Raw genomic sequence first — 23,059 nt, 5'->3', positions numbered from 1 at the left:
TGGGGGCTGAGGCAGGGGCAGAATGACAGGCACAGAGAAACTGGAAGCTGGATGCCAAAAAACATCAACAACATGATGCTATCTCTGACTGCAAATCACTGCTTAGGATGCTAGTCTCATTTTTATCATGATGGTATTAAAAAAAAAAAACCTACTCCTGGGCATATATTTGAAGAAAACCATAATCCAAAAAAATATATGCACCCCAATGTTCATTGCTGCCCTGTTCACAATAACCAGGGCACAGAAGCAACCTAAATGTCCATCCACAGAGGAGTGGATAAAGAAGATACGATACATATAAACAATGGAATATTATGTGTGTGCATGCTAAGTCACTTAGTTGTGTCTGAGTCTATGCAACCCTATGGACTGTGGACCACCAGGCTCCTCTGTCCATGGGATTCTCCAGGCAAGAATACTGGAGTGGGTTGCCATGCCCTCCTCCAGGGGATCTTCCTGACCCAGGTATCAAACCCACGTTTCTCATGTCTCCTGCACTGGCAGGTGAGTTCTTCACCACTAGTGCCACTTGGGAAGCCCACACAGTGGAATATTACTCAGCCATAAAAATCAATGAAATAGTGCCATTTGTAGAGATGTGGGTGGACCTAGACTAGACTGTCGTTCAGAGTGAAGTAAGTCAGACAGTCAAATATCATGTGATATTGCTTCTATGCGGAATCTAAGAAAGGGTACAAATGAACTAATCTATACACCAGAAACAGAATTATAGATGTAGAAAACCATCTTATGGTTACCAGGGGGTAACAGAGGGGAGGATAAGTTGGAAGATTGGGACTGACATATACGTACTACTACATATAAAACAGATTACTAATAAGGACCTACTGTACAGCATAGAAAAGTCTACTTGGACTCCCCTGGTGGTCCAGTAGTCAAGAATCCCCCTGCCAATGCAGGGGATGGGGGCTCAACCCTTGCTCTGGGAGGATTCCGCATGCTTTGGGGCAACAAAGCCCATGCACCACAACTCCTGAGACCCAAGTGCCCATGAGCCTGTGCTCCACAACAAAAGAAGCCACCACAGTGGGACGCCCGTGTCCCCCCAGGAAAGAGTAACCCCACTCATCGCAACTAGAGAAAGCCCAGTTCAGTTCAGTTCAGTCGCTCAGTCGTGTCCGACTCCTTGCGACCCCATGAATTGCAGCACGCCAGGCCTCTCTGTCCATCACCAATTCCCGGAGTCTACCCAAACCCATGTCCATCGAGTTGGTGATGCCATCCAGCCATCTCATCCTCTGTTGTCCCCTTCTCCTCCTGCCCTCAATCATTCCCAGCATTAGGGTCCTTTCCAGTGAGTCAACTCTTCACGTGAGGTGGCCAAAGTATTGGAGTTTCAGCTTCAACATCAGTCCTTCCAATGAACACCCAGAACTGATCTCCTTTAGGATGGACTGGTTGGATCTCCTTGCAGTCCAAGGGACTCTCAAGAGTCTTCTCCAACACCACAGTTCAAAAGCATCAAGTCCTCGGCACTCAGCTTTCCTTATAGTCCAACTCTCACATCCATACATGACCACTGGAAAAAGCTGGAAGCTGGGCCACATCAAATACTTAGCAGGGCCAAAAAATTAAAGTAAATAATTTTTTTTTTTTAAAGAAAGAAAACTCTACTCAACACTCTCTAATGGCTTCCCTGGAGAAGAGAAAGGCTACCCACTCCAGTATTCTGGGCTGGAGAATTCCATGGAATGTAGAGCCCATGGGGTCACAAAGAGTCAGACATGACTGAGCAACCTTCATAGGATAAAGAATCTAAAAAAGAGTGTCCATATGTATATGTATAACTGATTCACTTTGCTGCCCACCTGAAATTAAAACAACATTGCAAATCAATTATACTCTAATAAAATTGCTTTAAAAATTTCTCAGGTGTGAGGCTAACATGCAGAGTAGAATATGTTCAAGAAAACTACCAAGACCTGAATTATATTTGTTCAGCAAGAAGGGGCCAAAATAGGAAACCGTTCACCACAAAGGGAATAGCAGATTTGGGGGCAGCATCCACCAGGTAAGGTGATGCATGGATCCTAGAAAGAAGGACGAAGTTTCTTCTCTTGGGGGCGCAGGTCTACAGTGAGGTTCAATGCGAGGTAAAGCCTCCAGGAACCTTTCTCTGAACTGGACAATGCGTTTGGGGCTCGGCTGTTCCTCTCAAAGCTGGATGTGGCCCTAGGACAGCTTATGAACTGTGTTTTCTCTTAGGTATCCTAGACTTGGCTGTTTGTGTTCAGTTGGGCTTTGGGCTGGGACTCTGGCTGGGAGGCAGGCTTGCTGTACTGGGAGGCATGGCCTCCCGCTTTGGACTAAATGAAGCTCTCACTGTGGCTCTTTCCACTCCTATGCTGTATTGAAGTGATCTGGGCTGTGCTGCAAATAAATCAATTTTTTGGTTTGTTTTTATTTTTAAAGATGAACTTAGGGGTTTATCTCTTCCACTGGGCTGAAAACTCCAAGAAGGCCGGGATTATAGTTTATTCATTTTCATAGCAGAGGGTTCAGTTCAGTTCAGTCGCTCAGTCATGTCCGACTCTTTGTGACCCCAAGGACTGCAGCATGCCAGGCCTCCCTGTCCATCACCAGCTCCCAGAGCTTGCTCAGACTCATGTCCATTGAGTCAGTGATGCCATCCAACCGTCTCATAGCAGAGGGTAGACAGTCAATTAGGGTTATGAGATTGAGGGAAAAAAAGAAAAAATATAAATGATACCTAGTTAAATCTGGACTTCAAATATGGGATAGGACATACTTTTATACAAAAGCGATTTGCTGTCAGAAGTGGTCTGAAATTCGAATCTCCCTGGGCATCCTGTGTTTTCTCTGGCACCCCTACATCCACCCATGTTTGAAGAATGAATTCAGAAGGGTTACAGGGGTGGAATGAGGAGAGAGAGACCTGCGGGGGATGGAGGGAAGAATCATTCCTGCTGAACCCATTCTCCAAAAACAATAAGCTGAATAAATAGTAGAATGCTCAAGGCAATACCTTGGCAGTACAGTTAAGACCATAAGAAGAATAGACGAGAAAATCCCACAGCAGGAACACCAGCTGGAGAAGGAGGTGGCCCCACCACTCCCACAGCTGGGTCCTAGCCTCTCCTGTCCCCAGGATCACAGCTCCGGGTGTTAGAACCCGGCTGTACCTCTGCATGTATGCGGCGGACTTTAGGTGCTCTACTTCCGCCACACAAATACAAAAGAATAAACGCTGTGTGCAGCTGGGTGGTCCTGCCCACATGGGGAAGGGACTCAGAGACCGTGGGGGTCCGTGGAGCGTGGGTGGTCAGGGAAGGCTTCAAGGAGGAGGCAGGCCTGTGGTGGGCCCTTCGAGGAGGAGCAGGAAAACATAAATAGGCGGAAACCTCTTCTTAGGTTCTAATTCTGAATTCTTAGTAATTAAGAAACTAGCCAAACATGAGACCAAGACTGTGGCTGGCTTCCTGAAACACTCAGTGTGTTTATTGTTTTAGCCTTCTCCCTACTTGAGTAATAAATGATTTTATTCTCCCAGGAGATAACGGTCCCATGAGCCCTGTTGGGATCAGCACAATTTAGTTTCTGACAAACTGTGACTGCTGCCCTCTCATTGCAGGCCATGTGTGCGTGCACACAGACACACACACACACACACACACACACACACACACACACAAAGTTGGTGGAAAAGCATTGACAGGTCAACAGCATCTGTGGTTCTCAGACCGTATTTTCTTCTATTCTTTAATTTTAACCGACATCTTCTTACTTGCCTCCTTCTTACATGAGAGTCAACTGTATTGGTTCAGATGAAGCATTGAACTTGTTTATAGTTTCCGTGGGGCAAAACTTTGGAATTAAAGTTGAAAGTTTCTATCTTGGGGGTCTTTCTTGGGTGTGGCCCAATGTCAGTGGGGGCTGGGGTCCCCTGAGGGCTTGGCTGGTACCAGAGGGTCTGATGCAAGATGGCAGGTTGGTGCAGCCTCTTGGCTGGAGGACTTGGCAATCCACTTGGTCTCTCCAGAGGGATGCTCAAGTATCTTTGTGGTTCAGCAGCTGGCTCCTCTCAAAGGAGAAATCCAAGATGAGAGTGTAAGGTCCCATTCTGTCACTTCTGCCTTACTCTACTGGGACACAGACCAACCCTGACTCGATGTGGGAGGGGGTGTCAGAAGGGCGGGAATGGTCTAAGAGGCTGGCTATCACAAAGCTAGTTCAGAAAATTCAAAATATGCTCACTGTGGGCAAAGCCTCCCACCCTGGATATAAAAGGACATTTTGAGATCTTATAAGTAAATGGCCAGAGGCCCACAGGGCCCACATAAAAGGAGGGAGAGAACATGAAGGCTTCACTAACACCACCTGCTTCCTAGTGATGGCCCCATCCATCCATCACCTGTCCATCACCCACCCATCCCTCATCCATACATCACCCACCTATCCATTATCCTCACCACCTGCCCACCACCTATCACCTGCCCACCCACCCACCCCAGTATCGCTGGTATTTATCACAAAAGCTTCTGTAGTGAACTCTGTGGATTAGTGGTGACAAAATAAATATGTCGCCATCCTCTTAGAACAGTAAATCCAGTTGGGGAGGAAGACATTAAGCGAGGAGACACAAAAAAAATGGCAAGGTGTAATGTGCAGGACACAGAGGACAATTATAGAAACCAACAGAGCAGATGCCTGCTTAAGGGAGACCAGCAGAAGGCTGCCCCAGGAAGGCGGTCTGCAGGCAGAGAAGAGGCCCCCCCTCACATGACAAGATGGTTGGAGGGACTCACAGGCCGAGGTCAGAACAGGTGTCAGTTCACAGGAGGCTTCCTGGGCCTCTTCTGGATAGAAGCCCAGAGGAGAAACCAAGTCAGGAACAAGATGAAAAGCTGGGCATGGAAGGTGAGACCACCGACTTTGTCCTGAATGGCCTCTAATAGAGGAGCTTAGCACGTGTGTTACAGCCATGAGGCCTCTCAAGGAGCTGTGGGGGGAGAGGGGGTCAAAACTGGACCAAGGGGTGTGAACGGAAGTCCCAAGGACATGGGAAAGGCAGCCCGTGTGATGGAGAGGAGACCAGATGGCCCAGGCGAGGCGAAGCAGAAACCAGCTGAGGGTGGTATAGGGGCAGGAAATGGCAGGAGGTGGGGGCTTGGAAGGGAGTTTTAATGCAGGGAGGGTGAGTCAGGAGTGAGCGCAGGGCTGCAGACCGACATCTGACTGCTGGGAGAGCAGCATCTCCATGGGGCCACCCGTTAACGAGCTCCGATTCTCATTTTGGACAAACTTTGGGACCACCTTCCACTTACCCATGGGGACGCACCTGAGCCAATCAAGGGATATGACCTGTATATTTCTAGGGGGAAAGATTTGCTTTAAAGCCCATTGTTTATAGTAACACTTACAGCAAGTGCCTAAGGGAAAGGCTTGATTGCTATTTATGAAAATGATTTCTTATTTCCTGTGACATTCATCAACCCTAAGCAGAAAAGCACTAGACCAGAATACAATCAAGAGAAAAGTAAGTGAAAAACAAAGGGCTCTCAAAGTAAATGTAAATGTGAACTCAAATGCCTTTGGGGATCTACTGTGTGTCAAGCACTGCTGGACCCTGAGAGTACTGAAATGAGCAGCGCACAGTATCTGCCTTTAGACGTTTCGCAGTTTCCCCTGAGAAACCAATAGGCAAGTCAGCTGTTAAGTGTGGATACCCTGCACCATGATGGAAGCACTGACTGGGGGTCTGGCAGCCAACCAGGTGTTGAGAAAAAGTGTGGATGTCAGGAGTTCAGGAAAACCATTTTCTTAGTCTGTGTGAGACGCTCTAACAAAATGCCATAAACTGGGTGTCTTAGATAATAGACATTCATTTCTCAGTTCTGGAAGCTGGGAAAGCCTATATCAGGGTGCTAGCATGGTGGGGCAGAGAAGGCAATGGCACCCACTCCAGTGCTCTTGCCTGGGAAATCCCACGGACAGAGGAGCCTGGTGGGCTGCAGTCCACGGGGTCACTAAGAGTCGGACACAACTGAGCGACTTCACTTTCACTTTTCACTTTCACGCATTGGAGAAGGAGATGGCACTCCACTCCAGTGTTGTTGCCTGGAGAATCCCAGGGACGGGGGAGCCTGGTGGGCTGCCGTCTATGGGGTCGCACAGAGTTGGACACGACTGAAGCGACTTAGCAGCAGCAGCAGCAGCATGGTGGGGGGCTTGGTGACGATCCCCCTCCTGGCTTACAGAAGGTCGCCTTATTCCTGTGTCCTCATGTGATGGAAAGAAAGCTCTGGTCTCTTCCTCTTCTTATAAGGGTGCTAATCCCATCATGGGGACTCCACCTTCATGATCTCATCTAGCCCTAATTACCTCCCAAAGGCTCCTATATCCATCACGGGGGGTGGGGGGGGTTAAGGCTTCAGTGCGTAAAATGGGAGAGGGGGACGCAAACATTTGGCCAGTCAGTTGTGTCCGAATCTTTGTGACCCCATGGACTGCAGCCCAGCAGGCTTCTCTGTCCACGGGGATTCTCCAGGGAAGAATGCCAGAGTGGGTAGCCTACCCCTTCTCCAGGGGATCTTCCTGACCCAGGAATCAAACCAGGGTCTCCTGCAGTACAGGCAGACTCTTTACCAGCTGAGCTACCAGGGAAGCCCATTTGCTCAGTAACACCAACCAAAAAGGTAACCTCTGAGGTGAGCTCAGGAAAATAAAGACAGGAGGGACAGTCTTCTGGCAAAGAAGGAAAGAGTGTGTAGAAAACCCGTGCAGGTACTTCCCTGGCGGTCCAGTGGCTAAGACTCCGAGCCCCAGTGCAGGGGGCCCAGGTTCAATCCCTGGTCCGGGAACTGGAGCCCATACATGGCAACTAAGAGTCTGCACGCCACAGTGAAGATTCTGCATATGGTGCAACCAACACTCAACGCAGCCAAATATATACTGTTTAGAAAAAGGAAAACTGCAGAGCACAGAGGCGGGCGTGAGTCTCTGGGGACTGGAGGTAAGTTGTAGGTGACACGCAGCGTGAGGAAGACAGAGGGGCCACGTAGGGGTGTGGGCCCCATGTTAAAGGAGTGAGTCTTATTCTGAAAGAAATGGGGAGTCACTGGTGGATTTTACGCAGCTTGAAGGCACAGTTAGTATTAATGATAATAATAAATACTAATCATAAAAAACACAGTGAATCCTGGCATGTGCTAGACACTTAAACATCATCTTATCAATCGCAGTAAGACTCCTCTGAAATAGGTGCTGTTTGGGGTACCTGTTTTTAATGAGGAAACAGAGGCTTCCCTGATAGCTCAGTTGGTAAAGAATCCATCTGCAATGCAGGAGGCCCCAGTTCGATTCCTGTGTCAGGAAGAACTGCTGGAGAAGGGATAGGCTACCCACTCCAGTATTCTTGGACTTCCCTGTGGCTCAGCTGGTAAAGAATCCGCCTGCAATGTGGAAGACCTGGGTTTGATCCCTGGGTTGGGAAGACCCCCTGGAGAAGGGAAAGGCTACCCACGCTACTATTCCAGCCTGGAGAATTCCATGACTATACAGTCCATGGGGTTGCAAAGAGTCGGACACAACTGAGTGACTTTCACTTTCACTTGAGGCTCAGAGAGGTCATGTAACTTCTCAAAGGTCACAAAGCAAGGAAGCAGCTGGGCTGGGTTGACCCCCTGAGGTCCTCCTCCTCACGACCATGCCATCCTGTGAACAGTCAGCCTTGATGGCCTCTGCACTGGGGAGGGCGGGGTCAGGGAGGAGGAGTCCGTGCCACTCCACGGCCTGTCACTCTGCTGGACAGTCCCCGAGCCAAGGAGACTCTGCTAGGGTGACACTCCTGAGCGTGGCCTCCCGGGAGCCTGTGGGCTGTCCCATCGCCCTGCCCTCGAACCACTGCGGGGCTCTGAGTTTGCACACACGGTAGGTGCAGTGATTTGGGAAATGATGTGGGGGTAGTTTTATTTTGCCCGTGTTGTTGTTCAGTCGCTAAGCCGTGTCTAACTCTTTGCGACCCTGTGGACTGCAGCACACCAGGCTTCCCTGTCCATCACCACCTCCCAGAGTTTGCTCAAACTCGAGTCCATTGAGTCGGTGATGCCATCCAACCATCTCATCCTCTGCCTCCCCTTCTCTTTTTGCCTTCGATCTTTTCCAACTTCAGGGTCTTTTTCAATGAGTCAGCTCTTCGAATCAGGACAAAGTATTAGGGCTTCAGCATCAGTCTTTCTAATGAATATTCAGAGTTGATTTCCTTTAGGACTGATTGGTTTGATCCCTTAAAAAGGTCAATTCCACTTCCTCGCCCCAGATGGATACAAGGGGTATGAATAAAGCCATTTTGCTCAGTTGTATTTATCTAGCAGTGGAAATGCCTCAGCCAGAAGCATGAGGCTCTGGAGGAAAAGATCCATGACAGCAAGGCCCTTGGTCTTTCCTCCTTCTCCAGCAGGAGAATCAGGCCCACAGGTCACATTGCCATCCTGGCTGATGTTCACCAAGGCGATGCTCAGAGTCTGCACAGGGTCTGCAGAGAACAAGAGCCCCTCAGCACCCTCTCTGCTCTGGTTGCCTCATAGGCCTGACACCACTTTCTGTCTTCAGCAAAACCTACCCACAGCCTTGCCACCATTGTTCCTCCTAAAATAGATTCTTGTTGTTGTTCAGTTGCTCAGTTGTGTCGACTCTTTGACACCCCATGTACTGCAGCGCACCAGGCTTCCCTGTCCTTCACCATCTCCCAGAATTTGCTCAAACTCATGTCCATTGAGTTGGTGATTCCATCCAACCATCTCATCCTCTGTCATCCCCTTCTCCTCCTGCCTTCAATCTTTCCAAGCATCACGATCTTTTCCAATGAGTCAGCCCTTTGCATCAGGTGGCCAAAGTATTGGAGCTTCAGCTTCAGCATCAGTCCTTCCAATGAATATTCAGGGTTGATTTCCTTTAGGATGGACTGGTTGGATCTCCTTGCAGTCCAAGGGACTCTCAAGAGTCTTCTCCAACACCACAGTTCAAAAGGATTAATTCTTTGGCTCTCAGAACAGATGCTTTGTGTCAAACCTCTTCTGAAACTGCAGCCCCAAATGCCCTGATGGCTCACAAACCTTCCATCGCTTTCCACTGCCTTCCAAGTGGAATTCTAACTTCTTAGCAGGATGTCCAAGTCCCCACTTCATCTGAAAACTCCTCACCTCAAACCCCAGCCTTGACAGTATCTTATCTGGGTTTGTGCATGTTCAATCATGCCCAACTCTTTGCGACCCCATGGACTGTGACCACCAGGCTCCTCTGTCCATGGGATCCCCCAGGCAAGAATACTGGAGTGGGCTGTCATTTCCTTCTCTAGAGGATCTTCCCGACCCAGGGATTGAACCCACATCTCTTACATCTCCTGCATTGGAGGCCAGATTTGTTACTAACAGTGCCACCTGGGAAACATCTTATTTAATAAGTGCTTAAGAGTCGTTTGGGAAAATATCCAGGGAAAACTGCAACTGGCCACTCAGCGACCAGGTGATACAGAGCTTGGTGCCAAATCTCCACTCTGAGCTTTTCAGGTTAGCCAAAAAGTTCGTTGGCCTTTTCCTGTAACAGCGGGCGGAAAAACCCGAACGAAATTTTTGGCCAACCCGATACAACAGGCGACAGAGCCAGGGAGTTTTCCATAGGCCACTTTTGTTGGTACAAAAAGCTAAGACTGTCCCTTAATTCATGTTTCTTCCCATTTGATCCAAAAATCTAGGCAAGGAAATTCTAAGGCTGGCTGCTGCCGTTCCAGCTGCTTCAAATAAAACAGTTAAATTAATTTGCCGTCATGGCTGTAGGAATTTCTTGAAAGGAGTTGCCTCTGAGGTTAATGAGTAGAAGAGGCCAATTCTGTGTGTGCTGAAATTCTTGGAATCTGAAGACAGGGCAGTTGGAACTGGTAAGGTTTCACTGCAAAACGTATATGTGTCGTCTTTGAGGGTATTTACTTAACTAGAGACGTACGTTTCCACGGCTTCTGGGCATCGGGTTTATGGGAAAGGATCTTTAAAGCTTCTCCAATTCATTTCCCCACCTGCCAGCTCCGTGCTTGTAATGCCTGCCAGTGCCAAAAGAACGTCTCCACGAGCCTGTCTGTTAGAATCAACAAAAATGCACTGAATGTTTTGCACTTGACCTCAGAACACTGTTTTGCTCCTTCCGCCCTGACAGCTCCTTCAAACCCTGTCTGGGTGGCTGATGGCTCCGGTGGGAGGATGAGAGCCTCGTCTTAGGCCTCAGAACCCAGAGGAAGACCCGTTTGAGCGATGCCCACGACAGGCGTGTCCCATGGCCGCCGCCTTCCCAGAAACACGTCCAAACTGAACCAGACAAGGCGCGCTACCTGCCAACGAAACAGCAGGCTGGAAAAACTCCGCTCTGGGACTCCACCGAGACTGTTCTGGAGATGAACCTTAAAACACTCCCTTCTCCCCTTCCTTCAGGCCATGAGGCAAGGGGGTCTACAGAACCGGAATTCTCAACTCTTCCAAGACAATCCAGACATGAAAACGGAAAGACGGCGATTGTCTGCAGTCAGCACTCCTGACGGGCAGAGACACATCAGAGGAGGCCAGCCCAGGGCTCCTGTGGATCTCAGGCTTCCCCACGTCGTCTCCTGAAGACACTAAAGCCAGCAATAACTTTTGGCAAGGCACACACATTCCTATAAGCTGAGTAGGCTTGGCCAAAGATGATATGCCCCAGTGGTCTTGTTTTGAACTATAAAAGAAGAGGCTAGATTTCAAAGGAGCTCTGATAAAATCCTCTACCCCTGGTGGGCTCTTAACTCTTCCTGATGTTTGTCCTGCAGGAGGGGTTGACATTTCCTAGCAGTCTGTTTGAGCAAGCTTCAAAGTAGTTCTGCAATGAAATTTCCAGCTTTCATGCATGCTTTAAAAGGTACAAAATACCTCTAGTACCTAGCATGGGGCCCAGGATATCATGAATTCACAATAACTATTTGTTGATCGAACTAATATACAGAACGAACTCAATAGAAAAGCAAGATCATCTTTAATCGGCAAAATTTTCCCCCTCAGAACTCTTAGGTAGAACTCCATTGAATGGTGCCTGGTTCCTAAGCAGGACCACTGCCTTCCAATCTAAAGACCAAAAGGACTCTGCCCCTAAATTGATGCAGGGTTTAATTTGCATAGTGGTATAGGGCACTCCTGAAGCACTTACTGAATGAAAAAAATTAATAAATAATAGAGAATTTGTTGAAATTTTAGGGTACAGTTTTCAAATGGCATAATGTGTTTCCCCAATGACAAACATCACTTTAATCATTTACATTCTTTTTCTGAGTTTGAGGGAAAAAATCAAAATGTACAGGAAGCATATATAAACTATTCAGTGTGACCGCTTCTTTGATTAGGCTAAAATCTTGCATATGGGTCATGCGTGACCAACGTTTGGGAAAAGTATATAAAATATGTCACCTATCTATACAAATATACTGGGTTGGTCAAAAAGTTCATTTGGGTTTTTCTATACAATGTAACAGAAAAACCCAAATGAACTTTTTGACCAAACCAACAGCTCTGCTAATCCATCAGTGATGGGCAATAGCGTGTGCATAATGGTTTCTGAATCTGTCCGCGTATCTTTAGCAGTGTCCTATGTGAGATGCCTGCTGGGGTAAGACATGCCGGGGAAGGCCAAGGAACTGAGCCAGGCTAATAGTTCCCCAGGAATCAATCGGGAATCCTAACAGACACACAACCCATAACCCTGGCCCTGGTCTCACCAACTCTGTCCTGAGTTTATGACCAGGTCTTTAAATCATATGCTTAGAAAATTAGTAGGTTCAAAAAGAAGACCCCTTAGTACCTTTGCTGAGTAACAACTGCCAAGAAAAATGGTTATGCCAGCTAAATAAAATCTTTTTGTTGCTACTTTAAGAAAGTAAAGTGAAAGTGAAAGTTGCTCAGCCGTGTCTGACTCTTTGTGACCCCAAGGACTATACAGTCCATGGAATTCTCCAGGCCAGAATACTGGAGTGGGTAGCTATTCCCTTCTCCAGGGGATCTTCCCAACCCAGGGATCAAATCCAGGTCTCCCACATTGCAAGTGGATTCTTTACCAGCTGAGCCACAAGGGAAGCCCGAGAATACTGGAGTGGGTAGCTATCCCTTCTCCAGCATATCTTCCAGACCCAGGGATAGAACCGGGGTCTCCTGCATTGCAGGCAGATTCTTTACCAACTGAGTTATCAAGGAAGCCCTTTTTTCTTTGACTTTTATGAAAAGACCAAATTAATTTCAAGTAATTAGCAGAAAGGCAGCTTTGAGACATGGATCAACTCAAAGAGTGTTAAAAGTTAGAGTTAGGTCCAAATGCTAGAGAGTTAAAATTTTAAAATAACATTTTAGGGAAAAGAATAAATGATTGGGCTTGATTTGTTGGGCTTGAATTGATGTAGTTTCTAAAAAGAGCCATTCTTCTTTCTTAACCTGTATAGGTGTGTGCTAGTCACTGAGTCGGAGAAGGCAATGGCACCCCACTCCAGTACTCTTGCCTGGAAAATCCCATGGATGGAGAAGCTGGTAGGCTACAGTCCATGGGGTCACTAAGAGTCGGACACGACTGAGCGACTTCACTTTCACTTTTCCCTTTCATGCGCTGGAGAAGGAAATGGCAACCCACTCCAGTATTCTTGCCTGGAGAAGCCCAGGGACAGAGGAGCCTGGTGGGCTGCCGTCTATGGGGTCGCACAGAGTCGGACACGACTGAAGCGACTTAGCAGCAGCAGCAGTCACTGAGTCACATCTGACTTTTTGCAACCCCATGAACTGTTGCCTGCCAGACTTCTCGTTCCATGGAATTCTCCAGACAAGAACACTGAAGTGGGTAGCCAGTCTCTTTTCCAGGGGATCTTCCTGACCCAGGGATCAAACGCAGATCTCCTGCATTGCAGGCAGATTCTTTAGCTTCCAAGCCACAAGGGAAACCCTTTATAGGTATACCTACATTTAAAAAGCCAAATTCCTGCTATATTTCCTATTATACAATTTTAAAAATTAAATACATTGTAACGTGTGACTCAGTCGTGATCCGGCATTCGAGATTTGTTTTTCCTTTTAATCCAGCAAAGCACATACATATACTTCCTTGTTTTGTCAGTTGAGAAAACCAAGAAGCGATAATACTACAGGAGCAATGAGAAAAACCAGTGCCTTATGTCAAAGGGACACAGGAGCAGACTGAAAGAATCCTCATTGGCCAAAGCAGGAACAGTTTGAACAACATAAAATAGTGCTAGATTACATCTAAGAACAAAAAATATCCCTGAGTCCAAGCTGATAAATAATTGAATGTATAAGTGAACAGGGGAAGTAGACAAATCTCACATGCAGAAAACTTCAAAATAACTTCTGTAGCTACTTCAACCTTCAAGGAGGTGGAACATACATCCTCAAGTGTGGACGTGCACAGTGACCTCCTTCTAAAGAATTCAGTATAGAAATGAAGGAAAAAAGGGGAACTTTGTAGTGGAGAAAGTTGGCAAATAGGACCTTGGGCAGCTGATCCAGGCTGACACCAACAGTGACAAGGCCTGTTGACAGTGGGCGCCCTCCATACGGTGCAACAGGAGCGGTACTTCACCTCTATGGACTTCTCTTCAAAACAGACAACTCCAGTTCAATCATGAGAAACACATAGACAAATCCCAGTCAACGGATATTCTACAAAAGCCTTAACTCACTCCGCACACTGCCAATATCATCAAAAACAGAAAGCAGGGGAAACTGCCACAGCCAAGCAGAGCCTGAGGATATGTGATGACTAAATGTGATGCGATACCTGAATAAAACCTGAACAAAGGATGGACTTTCTTTTCAGTTAATAACGAATCAATGTTGTTTGTGATGAGTGCTCTCTAATAATGTAAGATGTTAATAACAGGGGAAACTTGGTGTGAGTATACGGGGTCTCTGTATCATCTTTACAATTTTTTGGTAAATCTAAAACTGTTCTCATATAAAACATTTATTTTAAAAAATCTAGCAAAAGCAGCCTTTGAAGGAAGGAGAAATCAACTTTTATTCTTTCTTCTATTTGAGTACAATTGCTTTACAGTATTGCACTTGTTTCTTCTGAACAACACAGAGGACACGTGGATGCCCAAGGGGCACGCGAAAAAATGCTCAGTATCGCTAATTATTAGAGAAATGCAAATCAAAACTACAGCGAGGTATCACCTCACACTGGTCAGAATGGCTATCAAAAAATCTACAAACAGTAAATGCTGGAGAGGGTGTGGAGAAAAGGGAACCCTCCTACATTGTTAGTGGGAATGTACATTGATACAGCCACCGTGAAGAACAGTACAGAGGTTCCTTGAAAAGCTAAAATTAAAACAACCACATGAGCCAGCAATCTCACTACTGGGCATATACCCTGGGGAAACCATAATTCAACTTTTATTCTAACCTGCCCCAAATCTCCAGTGGGCAGATTTCTATAAATACACAGAATCCTGGGAGACATGCATCTCCTTTTGCCCATGTGTGTGAGGTGTCCATCATGCATTGTCAATGGGTGGACATTTGCCCTCCAGGGAGCAATAATTGGTACTCGGGGAGAGGGTGAAAATCCTTAGGTATTACCATGGTACATTTCATTCCAAAGCTTAAAACTCCCCAACAAAATCATATTCCTTAGAATTTAATTTCCCTTTTAAGGAGAAATTTAATTTAATTTAAAGTTTACTCAATTTTTCTCTTTAGGCAGGCGATAATGAAATTACGGTTGTAAAATACTGGTGCATGCCACTCACAAATGCACACCTTCTGCTTACAGGAACGCATGTGAGAAATGGGGTGCTCATGCAACCCTGTAGATCAATTCTACTGCAATTAAAAATTTTAAAAATAAGCATCCAGCTACTTCCTGAAAAAATACAGCTATTCTAAAATTGCTTTCTTTAAAAACTACATATCTCTTATTAAATACTTATTTAAATTTATTACAACCTTATTTCACTAAACTCTGGGCTCCTTATGGGCAGGACACAGTCTCATCCATGCTTGTGTCATGGGAACTTGACCTTGAACCTGGGACACAGCAGGTACTCACACATCCTTGGATGAATGGATGAAAAACTGAAAACAGAATTCATCCCACTCCTTTTTTTTCTTAATTTCAAATATGCATGCCCAACACCATCAGTCAAACACGGAGAGTCTTAACCAAGGATTATAAATATATACATATATAATAACCTCTGTCTGTTTAAACAAACCACCCTATCTCCTGGCATTATCCAACTTTATTTAAAAATATAATTTTTAAGAAGACCTCTTTCTCTGATGACACTACATGTTTGAGGGAAAAAAAAAAGTTGCAGAAACTGTAGAGAGACCTGATTCAATAGACAACTTTTTGGGAAATGCTAGTAAGGCCTTGCTAAGAGGTCATGAGAAATAAATAAGTTTGTGGAGAGCACGGTGGAGATGAAGCCCAGAGCCCTCCTTGACTCATGGCGAGAATCCAACAGGAGGGACACAGTGGAATGGAGCACAGTATGCTGGCTTGCCTGCTCCTCTTTGCTTGCTGACCAAAGAGGAAGGGTGAGCAGGAAAGGCCTCGGGGAACAGGGATGGAGCCCTCACTGGTGGATGAAGGAAGCCAGGGCTCCCTGGAGGGCAGGGCTGACGGCTGGGGGAAGCGCTGGCCAGATCTCCCCACAGCGTCCCTCTCAGCCGAGACTTCGCCTGTGGAGTCCAGATTTATGAACCAGTCCAGACAGTGCACAGGGAAAGAAAGCTAAAGGCTTTCTGGGAGGCAGCCGAGCGCCATGGGAAGACTAGACGTCAGAGTCTAGCTGTCAGCCCTGTCCCTTCGTGTTCTTACGGTGAGTCCCTGCTTCTTCGCCTACAAAGTGCACGGGGGGGCGCTTGATGTGATGGTATCTGGGGTACGTCTAGCCCAGGGGTCACCAACTACAGTCTGAGGACCACATCCAGCCCACTGCCTGTGAGCTAAGAACGGTTTCACATTTCTTAATGGCTAAAAAATATGAATAAGAGAAGAATATTTCATGACACGTGAACATTATAAAATTCAAATTACAGTGTCCACGTGCGTGAGTGCTACGTGCTAAGTCACTTTGGTAGTGTCCGACTCTTTGTGACCCCATGGACTGTAGCCCACCAGGCTCCACTGTCCATAGGGTTCTCCAGGCAAGAACACTGGAGTGGGTTGCCATGCCCTCCTCCAGGGGATCTTCCTGACCCAGGGATCAAACCTGCGTCTTCTGTGTCTCTTTGCACTTGGTGGATTCTTTACTGCCAAGCCACCAGGGAATGTCCACAAATAAGTTTTATTGGAACACAACCGCAAACACTGGTTCACTTAATATCCATGGCTGCTCCTACCCTTTAAGCTGTAGAAGTCAAGTCGCGTTATCTGTGACGGATATGGTGGGACCCACACAGCTGAATAGTTACTCTTCATTAAAACAGGGACCCAAGAGGGAGGGGAGATCTGTACACATGTAGCTGATTCACTTTGTTGAACAGCAGAAACTAACACATTGTAAAGCAACTCTACCCTAACTTTAAAAAATAATAATTAAATATTACAACTATCAACCAGACCACCTGACCTACCTCTTGAGAAACCTGTATGCAGGTCAGGAAGCAACAGTTAGAACTGGACAAGGAACAACAGACTGGTTCCAAATAGGACAAGGAGTACGTCAAGGCTGCATATTGTCACCTTGCTTATTTAACTTATATGCAGAGTACATCATGAGAAACGCTGGGCTGGAGGAAGCACAAGCTGGAATCAAGATAGCCAGGAGAAATATCAATAACCTCAGATATGCAGATGACACCACCCTTATGGCAGAAAGTGAAGAAGAACTAAAGAGCCTCTTGATGAAAGTGAAAGAAGAGAGTGAAAATGTTGGCTTAAAGCTCAACATTCAGAAAACTAAGATCATGGCATCTGGTCCCATCACACTTCATGGCAAATAGAGGGGAAAACAGTGGAAACAGTGGCTGACTTTATTTTTCTGGGCTCCAGAATCACTTCAGATGGTGATTGCAGCCATGAAATTAAAAAACGCTTACTCCTTGGAAGAAAAGTTATGACCAACCCAGACAGCATATTAAAAAGCAGAGACATTACTTTGTCAACAAAGCTCCGTCTAGTCAAGGCTATGGTTTTTCCAATAGTCATGTACGGATGTGAGAGTTGGACTATAAGGAAAGCTGAGTGCCGAAGAATTGATGCTTTTGAACTGTGGTGATGGATAAGACTCTTGAGAGTCCCTTGGACTGCAAGGAGATCCAACCAGTCCATCCTAAAGGAGATCAGTCCTGGGTGTTCATTGAAAGGACTGATGTTGAAGCTGAAATTCCAATACTTTGGCCACCTCATGTGAAGAGTTGACTCATTGGAGAAGATCCTGATGCTGGGAAGGATTGGGGGCAGGAGGAGAAGGGGGTGACAGAGGATGAGATGGTTGGATGGCATCACCGACTCAATGGACATGGGTTTGGGTAGACTTTGGGAGTTGGTGATGGACAGGGAGGCCTGGCGTGCTGCGGTTCAGGGGGTCGCAAAGAGTTGGACACGACTGATCAACTGAACTTAACTGACCTGAACAACTATCAAAAAAAAAGTTTGCTAATTTTTGGTCTGGCTCCATCCAAAGTGAAGGTTCTCAGTAACTGTATCCTCACCCTTCTCAGCTGTCCCCAAGGGCAGGGGCCATAATTATGTACCCCTCCCCCATGCCCCAGCCATCTTGAGTTGACTTGGCTGGGAAAGGAGGGAGCTACTGACGTCTTGTGGGTAAAGACCAGAGAAGCTCCTGAATGTCCTATAACACACAGCAACGGCCACTTTCCCCTACACATGCAACAGGGAACTAATGCACAACCAGCCGCAGTGGCAACGGGGCTGAGGGTGAGGAGCCCTGCCCCAGTGTAAGCAGAAAGGCTAGCAGGAATGAAGGGAAAGGAGAGTGGCTGAGCTCTACGGAGCACAACGAGGCCGCTGTCAGGCAGCGAGGTCACCATCATAACCTCCTTTAAGAATGGCGAGACAGACTCAGCAAGGGCTGGCCACTGGTCCAACATCACACAGCAAGGCAGAGGCTCTGCAGAGGTCTGAAGCCGTCTCTGTACTTTTCAAAGCTTTTGGACTTTCCACTCCGTATGCTATCAAGTCTAAAAAACAGCTGAGTTCCCAAAGATAAAAGGGTGCCCGTTTGTACCCTGCTAACGTCTCACCCATAAGGTGGGCACAGTCTTGGCTGGGTAGGTCATGCGGGGCTGGAACAGCAGCCTCCCTGTGTGCCGGACACAGCTCCTGGGGACTGTCAGGCAAGGGGTGGGGCTGCAGGGAGGGCCAATGGGAGTTAAGAGATGGGGGTGAGACTTTCCTGACGGTCCAGTGGTTAGGACTCAGTGCTCCCAATGTGGTGAGGGCAGGGGTTCAATTCCTGGTTGGGGAACTAAGATCCCAAATGGTACAGCCAGATTAAAAAAAGAGAGAGAGAGAGGGACGAGGGTAGAGGAAGGTGGAGGATAAACCAGCCCAGGAGACCATATGGTCTAGAAACAAAAGTTCCGACTTTAGAGCCACTGTATGTATATATGTATATGTTTCACATTTACGGCTGCACTGGGTCTTCATTGCTGTGCAAGGGCCTACTCTGGCTGTGGTGCACAGGCTTCTCACTGCAGTGGCTTCTCTCGTTGTGGAGCACAGGCTCTAGGTGTGTGGGCTCACCTTGCAGTTCGTGGATTCTGGGGCCCTGGCTCACTGGCTCAGCGCACAGGCTTAGCTGTCCTACACCAGGTAGAATCTTCCCAGACCAGGGGTTGAACCTGTGTCCCCTGCATTGGTAGGTGGATTCTTTACCACTGAGCCACTAAGGAAGCCCTAGTATACATTTCTTTTGAGGAGTTTCACAGTAGGTATTTTACTAAAAATTACATTCCTAAAGGGGCTTCCCTGGTGGCTCAGATGGTAAAGCACCTGCCTGCAATGCGGGAGACCCAGGTTCAATTCCTGGGTTGGGAAGATCCCCTGAAGAAGGATATGGCAACCCACTCCAGTACTCTTGCCTGGAAAATTTCATCGACAGAGGAGCCTGGTAGGCTACAGTCCACGGGGTCACAAAGAGCTGGACACGACTGAGCGACTTCACTTCCACTTTCACATTCCTAAGAGGAAGCACTGTCAGCTGGCTTGTAAGCTAAAGGAAACTTCATTCCATAAGTCAGAAGGCTAAGCATCGAGCTTACTCAGTCAAGCTCGGGCACCACAGGCTGGCCTGCAGCAACTCCTATAATGACCAGAATGTTCCCTTAGAGAAGAGGAAACTCATTCTCTACAAGGCTGGCCATGTGAACCATGGAACAGAATGGCGCACGGGGGGAGTTGTTAAGATAAGACATAGCGGCCACCAAAGTGGAAAATGTCGCATTCTTCCAAGCTATATAAGACCTCCAGATGATTTACAAGCACCTAAACTTGCTAATGCAAACGGCCGATGCATCAGAAAAGTCCCTGATGCTGGGGAAGATTGAGGGCAGAAGGAGAAGACGGCATCAGAGGATAAGATGGCTGGATGGCATCACTGATGCAATGTACATAAACCTGGGCAAACTTCGGGACAGTGAGGGACAGGGAGGCCTGGCGTGCTGCAGTCCATGGGGTCACAGAGTCAGACACGACTGGGCAACTGAACAACAACAAACTTGCTGAAAGAGGTCAGCAATGTCTGAAAAGTCCAGGTTTTCCAAGAGTTTGCAAATGCTCTGGAGAAGGGGAAAGGGGCCCCAGGCACCTCTGGGCATTTGAGTAAAATGCAAAAGTTGACTTCTGTCCCTTCTACCTTCTGTAGCAGGAGGCACCTCCACGCCAGTGAGTGACCTGGTTCCCAGGCACAGAGGAAGGCTCAGAGCCCATCAACAAACATTCCGTATCCTCACTGGGCGCCAAGCGCTGCACTAAGGGACAAGGAAGGACAAAAGCTGAGACCACCACCCTCAGCAAGGGCACAAGCTGGTGGGCGAAGCAAAAATATAAACTAGTGATGACAACACAGTATGAGCTGTGCCAAAGAGCTGAGTCCCAAGTCACACAGAGTTAGGGTCTAAAGCCAGTATGAAGGTGAAGTGGTTGGTACCCAAGTCACGGTCAACATTAATCTTCCAAATACCTTACGGTTTTCATGCCTTTGTGCAAGTTCAGTGGGGCCATTTCTTCTCTTCTGAACACTGCTGGGTTGACTTAACGCAGCGTTAAGTTGACTTATTTGGGGTCCCTGCTCTTTAAAGACATCCAACTGAAGAACCAGACTCGGTTTCAAACAGTAAGAGACTTGCCCTGTTTCAGGTGGAGGGAAGGAGGAAACAGTACACACTGCTCACCCCGCGTGGCCCCTGCCCTGGTCCCCGGCTCCTCGGCAAGATCAGAGGGTGGGTGTGTGGTTTAAGTGACGTGTCTGCAGCATCGGTCTCCATCACGTCCCCACACTCCGTGTGCATGGAGTGTCTGCACATCACAGAGACGACTGATGAGGACCAAGATCTGGGGGGAGCAAAAGTGGCTGGGGAGGTCAGAAGATGGCGGGGACACAGCAAATGCCAAGCACGGCAGTAAAGAGCATGGCATATTTAGGCAGCAGGCTGCTGCAGGTGAGCAGGATGGCTGAGAGGTGGGAGGCGAGCCTCCAGAGTCAGGGGGGCCCAGTCTGCACACCATCCTGAGTACCAAGGGAGGGAACCTGAGGCAGATGTCGAGAGAAGCTTCTGAAGGAAGTCTCCGCTCTCGTGGCTTGAGGGGGTGGGGGGTGACAATCTTATCTTCCTTGGGCTACTAAAGTGGGGAACACGGGTGGGAGGCTGTGTCCATATCAGGACATAATAATGCACTGAGGTAACTGGGAACTTCAGGCTGGCGATGCCTAAAATCCACTGGAAGTCAGTGACCCAATAACATGCGTCAGAGCAGGGCGGAGTATTGGATTTTCAGTCCATGAACATTGGAGGATGATGGTGAGGGGATGAGACCCAGGTCACAGGTCGTAGGTGTGATTGCTGCTATCATTCACGTCACCACCACACGTGGGCTCCTACAATCGGTAACCTGGGTCTGATTCCCCCACCATCATTCTCCAATGTTCATGGACTGAAAATCCAATAGTCCGCCTGCTCTGATGCCTGTGATTGGGTCACTGACTTCCGATGGCCCCTCTGGGCTTCCCTGAGAGCTCAGTTGTAAAGAATCCGCCTGCAATGCAGGAGACACCGGTTTGATTCCTGGGTCGGGAAGATCCACTGGAGAAGAGCTGGGGTACCCACCCCAGTATTCTTGGGCTTCCCTGGTGGTTCAGCTGGTAAAGAAGCCACCTGCAATGCGGGAGACCTGGGTTCGATCCCTGGGTTGGGAAGATCCCCTGGAGAAGGGAACGGCTACCCACTCCAGTATTCTGGCCTGGAGAATTCCATGGACCGTATAGTCCAAGGGGTCGCAGAGAGTCGGACACGACTGAGCGACCTGCACTTTCACCGGCCCCTCCTGCCACAGGTGGACAGCGAGGCCACGAGAGGGAAGGACAAGGCCAGCGGGAGCCCTTAGTGAGAAATGTGCCGAGGAAGAGACTCAGCGGAAACCGACAGTTGAGGGACAGAGCCAAGAAGAGCAAGAATTAAAAACACATGAGAACAAACAGGAGTGAACAGAGTCGCGGGAGCCAAAGGAAGCGAGCATTTCAAAGGAGAGTGAACCAGTGTCAAGATCAGATAAAGAGTGAGAGGCACGCACTGGCTGCAGAGGCTGGGAGGCCACCTGTGACCTCGGCAAGAGCCGTCGTGATGAAGTGTTGGGAACGGAAGCTGCTACCAAGGGACGCAGAGGACCGGTGGGAGGGGTGTGACCACCCCTCCGAGAAGAGGTCTGATTGCCGCAGGGTGAAAGAGGATGGTTATTTGAGCAAAAAAAAAAAACAGGACTTGGTTTTCTCAGCCATGAAACAAACCAAACAGAAGTCTATGCAGCAGACATTACCTCTGCTGTTTTAATTAGCTGCTATTTGATATTTCAGACTCTCAATATGCTATGGGAAGCTTTGGTTTCACGTTCTAATCCCCTCGCCTTTTTATTTTCCATTTCACGTACTATTTCCATCATTTCATTCTCATGCAAGAAAGCTAGAAATTGGAAATTTCCTGGAGCATTCAAAGGCTGAGCTCCACTGAGATCAATTCAGGAGCAACCCCATCTTGATATGTCTTCCCTGGACCCAGAGTTCATTTTTTTCAAGACTTGAAATTGGAGACTGGTCCCTACAGATACTTTGAGCTCTCAGTATCACCTTACATTGGGGTGGTAGTTTTTAGTTTCCAGTGTATTTTCACAGACATCATTTCATTTCATTCTTACCATGACCCTAAGAGGAAGGAAAAGCAGATAAGCTTACACTTATGTTACAGACCAAAACAGCAGCAAGCAAACAAACAAAATGCTGGATGCCTACAATGCACACAAGGTCAGGGTCCTTCCCATTCCTCTAGTCTTTCAACTACATGAGCAGTGGCAGTGATGGCTTGACACTTGATGTGTAAAAGACATAATAATATCCCATTCAGCTATATTTTCATCACAGATGAGAAAGAGACAGAAAGAAAGAGAGAGTCTGAGTACTTTTTCCTGAATGAAGTTGAAGCAACTTGAAATCAGCTGAATCAAGTTCACCCATTCTCCAGTGCTGGACACAGCCACACTTTTCACAAATACTGATTCTAAACTTGTGTGCTCATTATTTTTTAATATTTGTTTTTTTTATTTATTTATTTGTGCCTGGTCTCATGCAGAATCTTCAGCTGTGTCACACAAATTCTCAGTTGAAGCATGCAAACTTTTAGTTGCCATACATGACATCTAGTTCCCTAACCAGGGATCGAACTTGGGCCTCCTGCATTGAGAAGGTGGATACGTAGCCACCAGACCACCAGGGAAGTCCCCTGTATGCTCATTAGAATCACCTGGAGCACGTTATTGAGAGGAA

The 23,059-nt window shown here is 47.5% G+C and overlaps 1 protein-coding gene, 1 long non-coding RNA gene and 1 other non-coding gene across 3 annotated transcripts in view; 2 read left to right on the top strand and 1 right to left on the bottom strand.

Moving 5' to 3' along the window:
• ADAM12 (ADAM metallopeptidase domain 12) overlaps nt 1-23,059 on the bottom strand; it is a 382,360-nt gene that overhangs the window by 307,547 nt on the left and 51,754 nt on the right. The window lies entirely within an intron of this gene.
• Nucleotides 1,782-13,874, top strand: LOC145523361 (uncharacterized). Its single transcript, XR_014066505.1, has 3 exons — nt 1,782-2,035; nt 10,192-10,920; nt 13,147-13,874. It is a non-coding gene; the product is annotated as an uncharacterized LOC145523361 (long non-coding RNA).
• On the top strand, nt 18,994-19,065 carry TRNAC-GCA (transfer RNA cysteine (anticodon GCA)). The gene has a single exon. It is a non-coding gene; the product is annotated as a tRNA-Cys (tRNA).

Source organism: Giraffa tippelskirchi, chromosome 2, assembly GCF_054371585.1.
Source record: "Giraffa tippelskirchi isolate mGirTip1 chromosome 2, T2T-mGirTip1v1.2.pri, whole genome shotgun sequence".
Classification (NCBI taxonomy): domain Eukaryota; kingdom Metazoa; phylum Chordata; class Mammalia; order Artiodactyla; family Giraffidae; genus Giraffa; species Giraffa tippelskirchi.
Note: the sequence above shows the minus strand (reverse complement) of the source record. Positions and strands in the feature narration are given on the sequence as shown.